The sequence below is a fragment of the Pinus tabuliformis genome, chromosome 4_1 (assembly GCF_031772625.1).
Source record: "Pinus tabuliformis cultivar Carrire ecotype Pingquan chromosome 4_1, CPIR1, whole genome shotgun sequence".
NCBI classification, from domain to species: Eukaryota; Viridiplantae; Streptophyta; class Pinopsida; order Pinales; family Pinaceae; genus Pinus; species Pinus tabuliformis.
This window is the reverse complement of record NC_142303.1, coordinates 225,886,362-225,901,304: the sequence shown is the minus strand read 5'-3', so window position 1 is coordinate 225,901,304 and position 14,943 is coordinate 225,886,362. Positions and strand designations below refer to the sequence as shown.

The 14,943-nt window shown below is 41.6% G+C and overlaps 1 protein-coding gene and 1 pseudogene across 2 annotated transcripts in view; one reads left to right on the top strand and one right to left on the bottom strand.

The window, feature by feature from the left end:
- Positions 1-14,943, top strand: part of LOC149175056 (uncharacterized) — a 200,127-nt gene that overhangs the window by 56,677 nt on the left and 128,507 nt on the right. The window lies entirely within an intron of this gene.
- On the bottom strand, positions 8,505-9,487 carry LOC149175057 (uncharacterized; annotated as a pseudogene).

Here is a 14,943-nt window from a genome sequence, read left to right as displayed (position 1 = left end):
AACAATGTGGTAGCCAATGCCCTTTCTAGAGTACCACCTACTCTCTCTCTCTCATGGAGATTTCAGTTGATTGGAAATCTCTCTTGCTAGTTGAGTACTCCAAGAACAAGTTTGCTTGTGAGATCCTTGATGGACTGACCCAGGATGATAGGTATTGCGTTATTGATGACATCATTTATTACAAAGACAAGATCTACCTAGTACCAAAATCTTAGCTTAAGGAAAAGATCATGCATGCAACGCACAACTCACCACTGGCAGGGCACCCTGGGTATTTGAAAACTTACAGGCAGATCAGGGAAAGATTCACATGGAAGGGCCTTAAGACAGATGTGTTGAGATTCGTGAGGGAGTGTAACATCTACCAACAAAATAAAGTAGAGCATACTCATCTGGCAGGGTTACTTCAACCACTTCCCATTCCAAAGAAAAAATGGGAAAGCATTTCGATGGATTTCATCACAAGGTTACCTTAGGCGCAGGGGTAGGATTGCATTTATGTGGTGGTTGACAGGCTCACAAAGTTTGCACACTTCTTCGCCATACCTTCCTGATATTCGACAACACAGGTAGTAGAGCTATTCTTTAGAGAGATATTCTGATTGCACACACTGCCAATGACCATTGTCAGCGACATGGACAATAGATTCATGGGTGGATTTTGGCAGGAGCTGTTAAGGTCTTTTGGGATAGAGTTAATGCTGAGTACTAGTTACCACTCGTAGACAGATAGGCAGTGTGAGATAGTCAACAAATGGCTGGAGGGCTATTTGAGAAACTATGTGTTATAACACTCCTTATAACGTTGTATGGGTATGACGTACCAACGTTTGTGGATCGAGTGTTTGGAGACAACAGGGCACCTAAAGCTAAGGATTGGATTCAGGAGAGCCAAGACATACTGCGAATCTTCAAAGATAATTTGCAGATGGCTCAAAATCAATAGAAGGTTTATGCAGACAGGGATCGGGTGGAGTGTAGCTTTGAGGTAGGGGACTTGGTATATCTTCGTCTGCAACGCTATTGGCAATCATCACTTAAAATGAAAGGGGCAGAGAAATTGAAACCCAAATTCTATGGACCCTACAAGATTTCAAGGCATATTAGAGAATTGGCATATGGGCTAGAGCTTCTAGAGGGGTGCAAAATACATAATGTCTTCCATGTTTCATGCCTCAGGAAGGCAATGGGGCAACACGCCAATTCTATTGATTCTTCTGCCATTGGATGAAGGGCAGTTGATTCTAGTCCCTGAAGAAATTTTCGAGGTAAGGGAACGGAAGCTAAGAAATAGGACCATTAAAGAGTACCTAGTTAAATGGAAGGATTTACCTATTGAATATGCCATGTGGAAAGGAGAATAGGTGCTCCAACATTTTGGATTGAATTTGCTTGAGGACAAGCAATATTGGGCGGGGCGAACTGTAATGTCTCCATCTGCTTAGGAGACATAAAGGGAAGATTTTGCTAGCCTAATTAACTTCCTGTAGGCTAGGGCGGGTAAAATTAATCAAGGGAACACAATTTCCGTAGGAGAAAAACCTTATAAAAGCTGAGTGGAGAAAAGGGGACATGGGTCCTAGGCTAACGAAAAGTCATTTTTAAATTATAAAGTGTGAAAAGTGACTAAAGTGACTTTATTAAAACAAAAGGTAAAAGGGTGACAAAATGGTAGAGTGAGTTATAAAAAAGTTAAATGAGGAGTCTCTCCTCATTCTTGCATTTGCTCACTTGAGAAAAGAATTTGGAGAGCTCTTGAGAAGAGAGGCTAGGGTTTTGGAAACCCTTCATTTGATTACTAGTTTCAGTGTTGCAACGATACACCCTAGCTAGTCTTGTGATCGAAATCACTCAGATTTTGACATTTCACTTCAAAGATTTAGGGAAGGAAAGTGTTTGTAGAAGATTAGAGCCATTGAAGGTGTTATCAGTTGATTTTATCAAGATTCTCGCCGCATCTCTCATTCTCTACTATTCCTCTCACAAGATTGAGTTGTTCCTCTGACAGCAAAGAAGCATTCTCTACAAGCCGAAGTATAGGCAGTTCGGGCCACAAATTTGAGGAGAAGGAACCCCTTAGCATTCGCTGGAGATATCAGAGGTTAAAATCGTGTGTTTAGTGTAAGTTCTGGGCAGCAAACAGAGGGATAAACGAGATGCATTCACTGTCTGTCTACTCAGCAAATCGAGTCATCCTGTAGCAGCATTAACACACATCAAAATCGAGCAACAAACCTTACTCTTATACAACATATTTCTTGTCTATTGGTGGGTGAATTCCGGGCTTAAGGGAGCGTAGGATTTGGTAGACAATTTCAACATTCTATCAGTGGGGAAATCCTCTATTTGTATGTGGACACCTACAACCAAGTGTTTGTTAAAAGTCTGCTATCAACTTCATCACTGATTTGCATTATATTTTCTGTCTGTAGCAAGTGTACTCTACGATCTGGTATGTTTCTCTGAATATTATCATAATAAAGTGTTGTCATTTCCAAGTATTTTAAATTTTTCTTGTATTATTGTGTGTGAAGTTTTCCATTACTGAGAAAATACAAAAGAAAATTGCATCCGCAACAGTTCGTATGCAAACTGTTTGACGAAATATGTTAATTTTAGGGCTAGATTGATCTCTGTTGGAGATAATTGCAATTTTAAACATTTTTCATATTATGTTCACCCCATATCATCATAAGCAAAATTTTATAGAGAGAACATTAACATCAGCAATGCAACGGAACAGTAAGGAACATTAGAAGAAAAACATACACAATAGAGACCAAATTTTTGGTCAAAGACCAGGGCAAAATACCACAAGTGGGAAAACCGAGAATCAATTCTTCTTCTTCTTAGATATTCATCAAATGTTCAGCTGAGATACAAAGTACAATTATAATAAGACATAAGTCTTTCATCATCAAGCACATTAGGCCTCCTAGGGCCAACCCTAGATCATATAAGATGCTCATAAGATGGCAGCAGACAAGCCTACCAAGGAGGTATTAATAAGCCCTCCACAAAACCTCTGATAGGTCTCCATATCACTGTCACAGCAGTATACGTAAATCTGTCTCAAGTAGCATACATATTACTTCCATGGTCATATCAATCATTGTCATAAGAACAAGAATCACTGCCCACACATCACTGTCATAAGAACAAGAACCACTGGCTAACATCTTTGTCATAAGATCAAGAATCACTGCCATACATCTCTCTCCAAAAGAACAAGTATCATTGCAATTCGTCAATGTCCAAAGAAGATAAATCTACCCTTTTTGACCACTGTTTTAGAGCTCGCCAAACCAGCCAATAACTACTCTCCAAGTCACTGTTCTAAGGCTGATTCAAATTGCTATTCAATAGACTAAACAACCTTCGACATCCTAGCAAAACATCAATATGGAAATACCGACCATACCTCGGTGAAATGACTTGATTCTGTCCTTAAATACTTCTGGGGTTCTGTGCATGAACCAGAGGTTTTTCGGCCCTGGTTAGGGCTTCCTATCCAGTCCATGTCAGCCCTAATACAGGTCTCAAAGCCTCCTCAAAATTTGCGCTGATCTTCTTCTTACAAGCCTCTGCTCCTGCGCTATTCTTCAAGGCATCTCAGTCCCCTTTGCATAGGTCATATGACCACTGTTCACACAGAGACAAGGGCTCGGCCCTACCTGCAGAACCTAGAAATATAGCGGTCCTGTCACAGAGTATTAGCCACCAAACCATACACAAAAAATGCCCAGAAATGTCTCCAAATTCGGCCCAAGCACGGCCTTCCAAACACACAAAGAGATCCAACAAATTCGTCCTTTTTCTCTTGGACTAGATCCTATAGGTTTGCGGCCAGATTAGTCCTTCTTTAATGATTTATTTGCACTTGTAATATGAATCCAAATTGCCTTCTGTACCAGCCTTCTCATGCCACAGAAGCTGCCTCAGAACTTCGCATCTCTTGCAGACTTAGTCTCAGAAACTTTGTATAGGATCTCAGGAATTTCGCCTAAATTACAGACCTCAGACTTTTGCTTGCCACAGGAAATTCATATGCCTCAGTGCCCGTTATCTTCCGCAGATGGTTTTGGGTAACTTTTGGAGGAGGAGAAGTGGGAATATATAGTAGTTTGATTATGCGAAAAAGTGCCTCTTGGGGGGGCTAGTGTTGATTTGGGGTAGCATTGGATATGCTATAGCCATGAAAATTGGTGGAGAGGCTAAAGCACATGAAATCTCCAAGACCCAGAAATGGTTTGGACAGATTGTACCCGGTTTGGGAGATATTAAAATAATTAATATTGTTAATGGAGTTCCTAAGTCTAAACTTAGGAAAAATAAAATATTAATGGGTATTAAAATTTAATATAAAACTGGGTTAGAAGGTTCCAAAAGTCATGGATCAAGCCAAATCTAATCTTAGCCGTTGATTAGAGATTTAATCTCGGCTGTTGAAGGACCAACGAGAAAAGTATAAGAGGAGGCTTGAGGGTCAGTTGGAGAATATAGTAGAGTGATCAGTCATTCATTTTGCTAGAGTGGGGTTGCTAAGCAAAGTTGAATCAGTGATCAGTAGCGAGGGGGAGTGAGTACGAGGCAGAGAGGTAGAGACAATATTGAGAGACCAACGCAGAAGCAGAGAGAGCGAGAGCAGCAACCAGTCCAGGCTACGCAGAGCCCAGCAGAGACAACGCAGAGGCCAGAGGGATTGTGTCATCCACGCAGAGACTGCTGGAGTGACGCAGAGGGTCCCAAAGGCTGCGCAATGCCTCAGAGGTCTGACGCAAAGGGTCCTGGGGTTGATGCAGGTCAGCAGAAGGCTGATGCAGAGGCCAGAAGGGCTAGCACTAAGCTTTAGTTGTGCTGGAGAGGGTTTCATAGGACAGGGTTTCTGAATACTTGTTTTCGGATATAGAGGTATTACTGCCGTGTATTTTTCTCTGTCGGGTGAGCCGGTTAGGCACCCAGTTGTACTCGGATAGATTGTATAATAATATAACCCTCTGAATAGCTGCACCGGTTTTCCCGTATTGGGTTTTTTCCGGGGACATTTGTCCAAAAAATAACGGTGTCACTTGTGTGCTTGTTTTCTTTCAGTTGATGATCTGTAGATGTTGTGACTGTATTGTGTTTATTTTGGTATTTAAATGTATTAAATAAATTGTTCGAATTTAAACAAGTAGAAGAAATAAACCAACAGAATACAGATTAATTTTCTAACGGATAGACTTAGAAAATTCAACATGGTATCGGAGCGTGGTTGCAGATCACAGGAAAACTGAAGGAATTAGCTTAGCAGAGCATTTGCAGCAGATTCAACTGTCCCGAGTGACAAAGTGATCCTTTCAGAAAGCGACAGAGGAAGGAGTGACGCAGAGGTACCAGAGAGAGGCTAAGGAGAGCATAAACTGGCTCACACAGAGCCACATAGAGGCTAGAACGGCTGACGCAGTTGGCTAAGGGCATTGTTTTGCTGGTGCCGGGATTGCGCAAAGTCAAGAGGCTCAATCCTTTAGTTGCTGGGGCATAGGAGGCTATGGGTAGTTTGCGGAGCAAAGCTGGTGGGGTATTTGTAGAAATTTCTGTTTTCCCACCCCGGTTTTCAGTTTCACCTTATTTCTCCCATGTAGTTAAATGCCCTTTCCCATAACCATACATTTAACAAGCTGAAAAAATAAATATTGCTGAAAACACAAATTCTGGAAATTTTACAGAATGCTGGAAATTGCAGAAATAAAAATCAGCAGTAATAAACAGCCATTAAAACACATTTAAACACTGAGATTTTTGGTCAATGTGACCCTGGAAAAACCCCCTACAACTCTTGGGGAAAACCAGTTCGAGAGCTCTTCTTTATTTCTGAAAATGCCTTTTTCACAGTGAGAAATATTCAGCAAAAAAATCAGCAAGCAAATTTACAACTTATCTCTTTTCCCATGCCTCACAGCAAACTGGAAATTACAGCAAACAGGACAGCAATAAATGCTGTACGGCCTCCTCGATTTTCGTGCCCACTTTCAGCATTAAATGCTGCTGTATGACCAACATTAAATGCGCTGTACGGACTGCAATAAATGCGCTGTACGACCCTCGTTTTGCGTGCAGAAAAAATCAGCAAACTGCTCCTCGATTTTTGTGCAAACCACTCCTCGAAAATCGTGCCAAAATCTGCCTTTCACTGTGTGCTGAACCAGTTGTACAAATCTGCTCAACTGCTGCCTTGGAATGTGTGCCAAGCTGCTGTCTCCTTCTCCTCCCTGCTCAGAAATCTCTCTTGCTCTCTTGCTCTCCTTCTCCCAATCTGTTCATGAAAGAATGAAATGACCTTTTCCTCCTTTTCCTCCTTTAATCTAACCTGTTAGACTCACATGGACAGGAAAACAATGTGAAAGATAAAACAATGAGTGCATAATTTTATTAACATCAGATATACATTTATAGTACAATGTGTGACTCTTGGGTTTCAGATCCCAAGGTCTCTTGGACTGCTTAGTCTTTTCGGCTTCCACACTAACCCTTTAGGATTAGGTGTCCAACATTCCCCCCCTTAATCCGAAGGGTTATGTATGAGTCCAAGAAGAGAGCTGTAATACAAAATCTGCAAAAAATGCATGGCAGCACTAGGCTGAATGTGCTCTATGAAATGTTGGTATAAAGGGCGGTGGTTTAAGGGTGACCACCAACACTGGAACGCTTAGTGCAGTTCCCAGAACTCTTCCAAAACTGGCAAGAAACTGAAGTTTTCTGCTAGAGGAAGTGTTCTCAATCTGTGATGGTTTAAGGATGACCAACAACTCTGGAATGCTTAATGCAATTCCTGGAACTCTTCCAAAACTGGCAAGAAGCTGGAGTCTTCTGCTAGAGGAAGTGTTCTCAATCTGTGTTCACGGGCATCTTTGTCTCTGGCTGCAACTCTGAAACTGGTGTGGCAGGTTGTGGCTCAGGCTCGCTTGATGTGACTTTGGAGCTTGTAGATGACCATCATTTCCCCCCCTGTCAGATACAAGGTGAGAAGATGGAGAAAACTCAACTGCAAGACTGTTCAATATTCTGGAACAAGTTCTGACATGTGTTTGGAATAACTTCTTCGCTGTTGATGCCCATTGCCAAGAAGTGATCCATCCAAGATGAATCTTTGTTCTTGCAGGACGTTTGTTTCTGAAGCATCTGTGTGAAGAATGGCTGGTTTTATGACAGTGCTTACATGGATGAAGATCAAAACAATGATCTTTCATATGGCCAACTCGGTCACAGTGTTGGCATTTTACAATCTGTGGTTGTTGTTGTTGTTGTTGCTGTGGAAGAGGGGCAGAGTCTGGAACAGCTGAAGCTGCACTGTCATAAGGAGCAGGTGAACTGTCATAAATGAATCCAACACTCTGAAACTGAATGGGTTTTGAGTAGTCTGGAATATGAAAGGACAAGTCCTTGTCATATCCAAGACCAGTTTTGTGCTTGTTGTGGACAAGCTGTTCCCAAGGTCTGATGATGGGCTTGGGAAGTGCAAGCTGAACCTCTGCATCTGCATGTACAACTGCTGCTTTATCTGAATGTATGGTAACATTATTGACTTGCTGTTTATGGGAGTCTGTTTCAATCCTCTGAGCAGAAACAGGTTCAGAATGATGACTCCACTGCTGTAATTCTTCCTGCTGCAGTTGTGATTCAAGCTGCAAAAACTCTATCTTTTCTTGTGCATATTGCAGACATGTTTGAATGTCTGAAAGAGAGGCTTTGTTAATTTTGACTGTGCTGTTATCAGTGGACATGATTAGAGTTCTCAATAATTCTAATATTCTTTCAAGCTTAGCCATTTTTCTACACCTTAAAAAACTCCAAATCCCACAGAAAAATGTAAGCTGCTAAATATCTTCAAGTTGCACAAGAGAGACCTATAGCTTAAATCAACCAGAGATATCTTGAAACTGTCAAAATTGTACAAATATCACCAGACTTTTAGAGATTCTGTTCTTTAAATTCAGCAAATGTTAGGAAGAACAGTGGCTGTAGATAAGTGTAACCACAGAAAATACAAGTTTGTAGCCTTGGGGCTAGATCATTCTTTATGGAAGTCGCTGTAGAAAATACAAAGTTGGCCTTGAATTTGAACAAGCAGCAATAATTTCCCTTCCAAGTGGTCCTCATTCAAGTTAAGTCCAGAAATTATTGAGCGCAAGACAGAACTTGCACCAGTAACTCCTACGCTCAGCTAGACAAATTTAATAACTGATATTCATTGTGCTTCTGCCTCAGAATTGATTGTTGTTTGCATGGGTTAATAATAGGCACGTTTTGGACCTTTCCCAGTTGATATACAGTCACCACGTCCTGGGTATGACAGAGAATGGGTCCCACAAATAGCTTATTCAGTCCAGTCTCCTACACTCAGTCCACAAGAAATTCGTTCAGTAGATGAAATAGCTCGTGGATTTAGCCAAGTCCTCGAACTGCTCTTCCTAAGAGAGAAATGACTTGAACATAAACGACGCACTATTCAAAATGACCAGAAAACCTTGTAAATTGACTCCTCGAACCAGACCAACCCAAAATTTCCGCTACTGCGCACAATACATAGCTCTTCGAATAGGCATTCAAAATAAATTAAAATTATTGGAAATATACTATAATTAATTAATATATTGGTGATCTGTGGGGAACACCCTTTCTCCTGCTAGTTGATGGCCGGGCAATAGAGTGGGGCGCAGCTACACGCCTGCATATTTTCTTTACCAAAGGCATGTCTATTTCCGAACATGTCAACATCCAACGCACATCGTTAGCATTGGAGCCAGAACATGTCTCTTCTAACATACTGCTAGCCGATAATTCTTCTCTGATCTCTGCAAGCTTTCCATCCTTGGAACTAATTTCTCTTGGGGAGAAGTCAAAAATATCAGGAAATGGCAGCGAACTGCAATGGTACAGTAATGTAGATAAATCCTTTTCTTTATTCAGCACAGCATTTACCTTGCACGAAACCGAGCAATAACAGTACGCTTCTTGCAGACTTCTGTCACAAGTTTGGCAAGAGTTTACCAGTCCTTTGGCGGGCCTGGATTGGGGTCGCTTCGCACCTGAAGAAGCCGATGCGACCGATGGTTGGGAAGACAATGTTGACAGATACTTTTGCTGCAATCGATGCAAAAAATGTTGCTTTCGTTTTTCTTTAATTCTAGATGCTTCGAACAGAAACGACCAAGGTTTTCAGAATGACTTGAACAGAAACGACCAACAATTCTCTTCCTCAACACAAACTATTCAACGCGCACTAAACTTAGAGACCTCCAACGCACTCCGTCAATGATGGAATCCTTCGACGAGTCTTTCTCCCAGCTGATAATTATTTGCAGTCTTGGAATGAATTTTAAATGCAAATAGTCCCTTCAACATTTCGTTTCAGCCTTTGGCAATGAAGAAATCGCCCAGAATTAAATACGCTGGTTGATTGACATACGCAGGTGACAGCACGGCTTGCATGTGCTCCATCTTCCATTTTACCGCAGAATATAACCACCATACTCCAGATCCTCCTAACTGCGAAACATAGAATACCAAACGGTCTTCACAGAGCATAAAATACACACTGAAACCAACTCAGCATCTCTGACATAGCCAGAAAGTAATGCAAACATAAATTAACCAGTTCATTTTAGAGAGTGTTTTCCACAGAACCCCTAGGTAGTCAAACCTTTCCTTGCCTGAGCAATACTAACCATTAAACCACCCCTAGTGCACTTAATTATGCCAAGACAAATTTTGACATTTAGCGAAGGAAATAAGTATATCCCACAAGTAGTGAAAAGAGATTTATACAGAAAATTGTGACATAATTATCCAGATGTTGTGGTTGCTTGTGCACAAGTATCATATTGTGCCTCCGGGGATTCCAGCACAGCCTCGTTGTATCAATAACGATTTGCCCATTTACATAGTGCCGTCAGCACACTGGCATGTAAATGTCTGCACCACCAACAACTTCAGTTTTTCTTTCTCCTGTTTTACGAAATGTAAATGATGCGGCCTTACCACACAGCTCACAGCGTGACTTTAATTTAACTACAGAATCGGCTATAGGTATCAACTCAAGAGCTGATCCAAAGCTCTTCCTCAAATAATCCCCATCAAGGCCAGCAACAATAACAGTTTTCCCATCTCGTCGAGTGCATAAAACTGTGGGACAGTATGATAATCTTTTTCAAATTGCTACATACAGATGCAGCACAGCACATGGCAGAAGCGTTTTCTGAGCGTTATCAAAAAAAAAAACGAAGAGAATACACAGTGGCGCAGAAGCGTTACTACACAGTGGCGCAGAAGCGTTTTCTAAGACCGACACAGTTCTGAGAAGAATTTCAGTGGATTAGACGGAGAAAACAGTTCTGACGGGGAGCAGGAATAGAATATGTCAGGGCAGCGCTTCTTTTACAGAACGTTTATAAACAGTAAAGAGCGCAGGCATAATTCAAAGGACAGAGCGCATGCAGTGTAGCAGCTAATTATATGGAGAAGCAGCACTGACATGCACATAAAAAAGGCCACAGAAAAACAAGTGGCTCTGATACCATGTTAGACTCACATGGACAGGAAAACAATGTGAAAGATAAAACAATGAGTGCATAATTTTATTAACATCAGATATACATTTATAGTACAATGTATGACTCTTGGGTTTCAGATCCCAAGGTCTCTTGGACTGCTTAGTCTTTTCGGCTTCCACACTAACCCTTTAGGATTAGGTGTCCAACATAACCCCAAGTGACTTTTGGGTGATCTCTAAATCCAATGGCTGAAATAGATTGAGATCTAAGGCTGAGATTAAATGCTCATTTAAATCTCACTTTTTATTTTTTAATTCACCCCACTTTAATAAAGACCCACTTAGTCATTTATTTCCAAAGTCACTTTTCCTTTCTAATTTTTCATTGACTTTATAAAAATCACTTTAAAATTAGACTTAGTAACTTTATCACTTAAAGTCACTTTTAAATTAGATATAACTTTATAAAAATTATAAAGTTACTTTAGGAGAAAAATTAAATTCTGTTGGACACTTTTCCCTAGGCCAAAGATCAAAGCCTAAGGGAACCACCTGTCCTCCGGTACCAAATTGCAACTGTATTGTGGTTAGAACAGTACCTAACAGGGCAAGACCAAGGTAGAGGAAGTTGTTGCCTAGGCAGATTTCTAGCCAAGGAATCCGGATCAGTGTTGCAGTTGCACAAACGATCGGAGAGGAGCAACTTGATAGTTGGCAGAAGGATTTTCAGGAGGGAAATTGGACTCAGAGGAAGTCCAGAAAAGAACTTCTAGACAGGAAGTAGAGAGACTCAACAGAGTCGAACCGAGAACTTCCAGGCGGGAAGTAGAAAGATTCAGCAGGTGTCGAACCGAGAACTTCCAGGTGGGAAGTAGAGAGACTCGGAGGAGTCGACGAAAGAGTAGCGAGATGGTCGTGAATGGGCTGAGAGATCAGGACAGGTTGGACGAAGCGTCCGACTTTGTGTTTTGGAAGGCCAAGATCTTGTCCATTCTAGACAGATATCATATCAAGAGCTTTGTCTTGAGAGTGATGGCTATCCCAGTTGACCCGGTAGCTAATGAAAGGTACGAGGAGGCAATGGCTAAGGCAAAGTGCATCATCCTTGATGGGGTCAAGGATCATGTGGTACCACATATTGCCGAGAAGGAAACGACAAAGGAGATGTGGGACACTTTGAAGACATTGTACCAGCATACTTCCATGCAGAGGAAGATGCTCCTAGAGAATCAGCTAAAGTCATACCAGATGTAGAAGGGAGAGTAGATAGATGTCTTCCTCGGTTGGTTGAAGAAGATCCGTGACCATCTAACTTCCATTGGGGCCACGCCGGATCAGGAGTTGATGGTAAGGATTGCACTTAATGCAGTCTCCGAGAATTGGAAGACATTTGTCCAGAGCATATTGGGCAAGATGAGTCTTCCGGATTGGGAAGAACTGTGGGAGACTCTTCGTCAAGAAGAGATCAGACGGCTGACCAAGGCAGGGAGTAGCGACAAAGGGGTCAGGATCAAGAAGGAAGAGGAAGAGGATGCGACTCTAGCATCTGTGGGAAAGCAGGATAAGAGGAAGAAGAAGGATCTCTCTAAGGTCAAGTGCTTCCATTGTGGGGAACTCGGTCACTATGCGAACCAGTGTTTGAGGAAGAAGAGTAAGGGAGAGGCTTCTGACTCGAAGGCAGTGTCAGTGAGGGCGGTGAAAGAAGTCGAGGAGGATGACGATTGTGCCATGAGTGCTCATGTGCCACTTGAGAAGAAGTGGGGAGACATCGAGCTGTAGTCAAGAGGACTACAGGCGATGAGGGGTAGAATCCTTGAGGTACCCAACCTCTTGGATTATATCTTGCTACGGGAGCCTCGAAGAGTAGTAGGACTGACGGATATAGGCAGAGAGTGCTACAGTCAAGAGTCCTCGGGTAGTGTGAGGGTAGTAGGCTGCAACAATGTGAGAGGCACGAGAGTGTTGCACCAGTGCAGGATGGCACAGAGAGGTGTGCAACGGTGCGAGACGTAGGGAGTTATTGCACCAACGTAGAGGCCAATAGAGGGAACACTTGTTAGCAGTAGAGGGAGCTTCAGCAGCGGGAGTGTTTCTAGCTTGACAGGGATGTCAGAGGTTGGGTGGATTAGTCATTTACTTATTAGTAACTGAGTTGTAGTGCAATAATAGTATGCAGTAGCACGATGCAGCATGATGAGAGGGATGTAGTGCAAATGCAGTTTTGGGAGGATGGACCAGCAGCAACACGGATGTAGAGGGAGATGCCGTACGGATGCAATAGTGGCAGTGGCAGGGCCATGGGCAGCAGTACATGATGTAGCAGTGCAGAGGATGTTGGGCGGGGAGCCTTAGCATTAGCACAAGTACCGGTGCCGGATGATCAGAGTGATGCTCAGTGAGGAGTATTACTAGAGCACAATCCTCACTAAGAGGGAGTGTTGATTTGGGGTAGCATCGGATATGCTCTAGCCATGAAAATTGGTGGAGAGGCTAAAGCACATGAGATCTCCAAGACCTAGAAATGGTTTGGACAGATTGTACCCAGTTTGAGAGATATTAAAATAATTAATATTTTTAATGGAGTTCCTAAGTCTAAACTTAGGAAAAATAAAATATTAATGGGTATTAATATAAAGCTGGGTGAGAAGGTTCCAAAAGTCATGGATCAAGCCAAATATAATCTTAGCTGTTGATTAGTGATTTAATCTCGGCCGTTGAAGGACCAATGAGAAAAGTATAAGAGGAGGCTTGAGGGTCAGTTGGAGAATACATCAGAGTGATCAATCATTCATTTTGCTAGAGCGGGGTTGCTAAACAAAGTTGAATTAGTGATCAGCAACGAGGGTCAGTGAGTACGAGGCAGAGAGGCAAAGACAATACTGAGAGACCAACGCAAAAGCAAAGAGAGCGAGAGCAACAGCCAGTCCAGGCTACGCGAAGCCCAACAAAGATAGCGCAGAGGCCAGAGGGACTGCGTCATCCACGCAGAGGCTAGTGGAGTGACGTAGAGGGTCCCAAAGGATGTGCAGTGCCTCAGAGGGTTGACGCAGAGGGTCCAGGGGTTGACGCAGGTCAGCGGAAGGCTGACGCAGAGGCCAGAAGGGTCAAAATTGAGCTTTAGTTGTGTCGGAGAGGGTTTCGTGGGACAGGTTTTCTGAATACTTGTTTTCGGATATAGAGGTATTGCTATCGTGTATTTTTCTCTGTTGGGTGAGCTGGTTAGGCTCCCAGTTGTACTCAGATAGACTACATAATAATATAACCTTTTGAATAGCTGCACCGGTTTTGCCGCATTGGGTTTTTTCCGGGGACATTTGTCCAAAAAATAACGGTGTCACTTGTGTGCTTGTTTTCTTTCAGTTGATGATCTGTAGATGTTGTTACTGTATTGTGTTTATTTCAGTATTTAAATGTCTTAAATAACTTGTTTGAATTCAAACAAGTAGAAGAAATAAACCAACAGAATACAGATTAATTTCTAACGGATAGACTTAGAAAATTCAACAGCTAGCCGACTTGAAGACATAGGTTGACTTGATGAAAAACCATTTTAAGAATTAAGCCTTTATTGCTTATGGGAGAGTCCGACTTGATGATTGCTTGCCCAACATTAATTTTAAGTCTTTTAATAAAAGGAATACCAAGCTGAATAATAATCTTCCTTTAAAAGTTAGTGAGAATCTCGAGATATTCCAAGGGGAGTATATTACAAAACGGTTTGGATTCATATGAATGCTCACAAATATATATATTTTTCTTTAAAATTTGAATATTTTATGTAGTTTTTGGTTGACCGGTTTTTTCGTCCAGTTTTTTCCTGTTCTAGTCTGGTTCCAGACCAGTTCCTGTTTTGGGGGTTCAACTGGTTCGATGAACAGTTTGGTTCTGATAACATTTCCTTGAACACATCCCTCCTAGATTGAATAGTATCTTATTATGTTTTGCATACATCCATTCTTGGAGGGCAAATTCTGTGTAGACCCATTTTGTTTTTGATTTGGTATAATACCTATTTCTGGATGGTGTGTACTCTCTTGGAGGTTATTGTTTCATATTACTGCCTATTTCTGGATGAGGGCAAACTCTTTTGTACAAGATATTGTTTACTTTTCATGTACTTAGAAAGATAATAAATTTTATTTGCACAAGAGACTTAACTCACTCTACATAAATAGGAGTTTCTATCCATTTTATTTGTAATTGGCAATTGGAAAATTTAGGAGTAAGAGAATTGATGAAGTATCAAGCTTATGAATTTAAACTTGATGGAGCTCCTTTGTACTACCATTCTTGAAGATTAATGGAAGATTGAGGTATTGATCCACTTTGATGTATGGTTTACTTATGCTCTTCAATTTGCTGTTTGTGTTATTGTATATTCTTCTTCTTACCATATTTTATAAAGGCTTAAT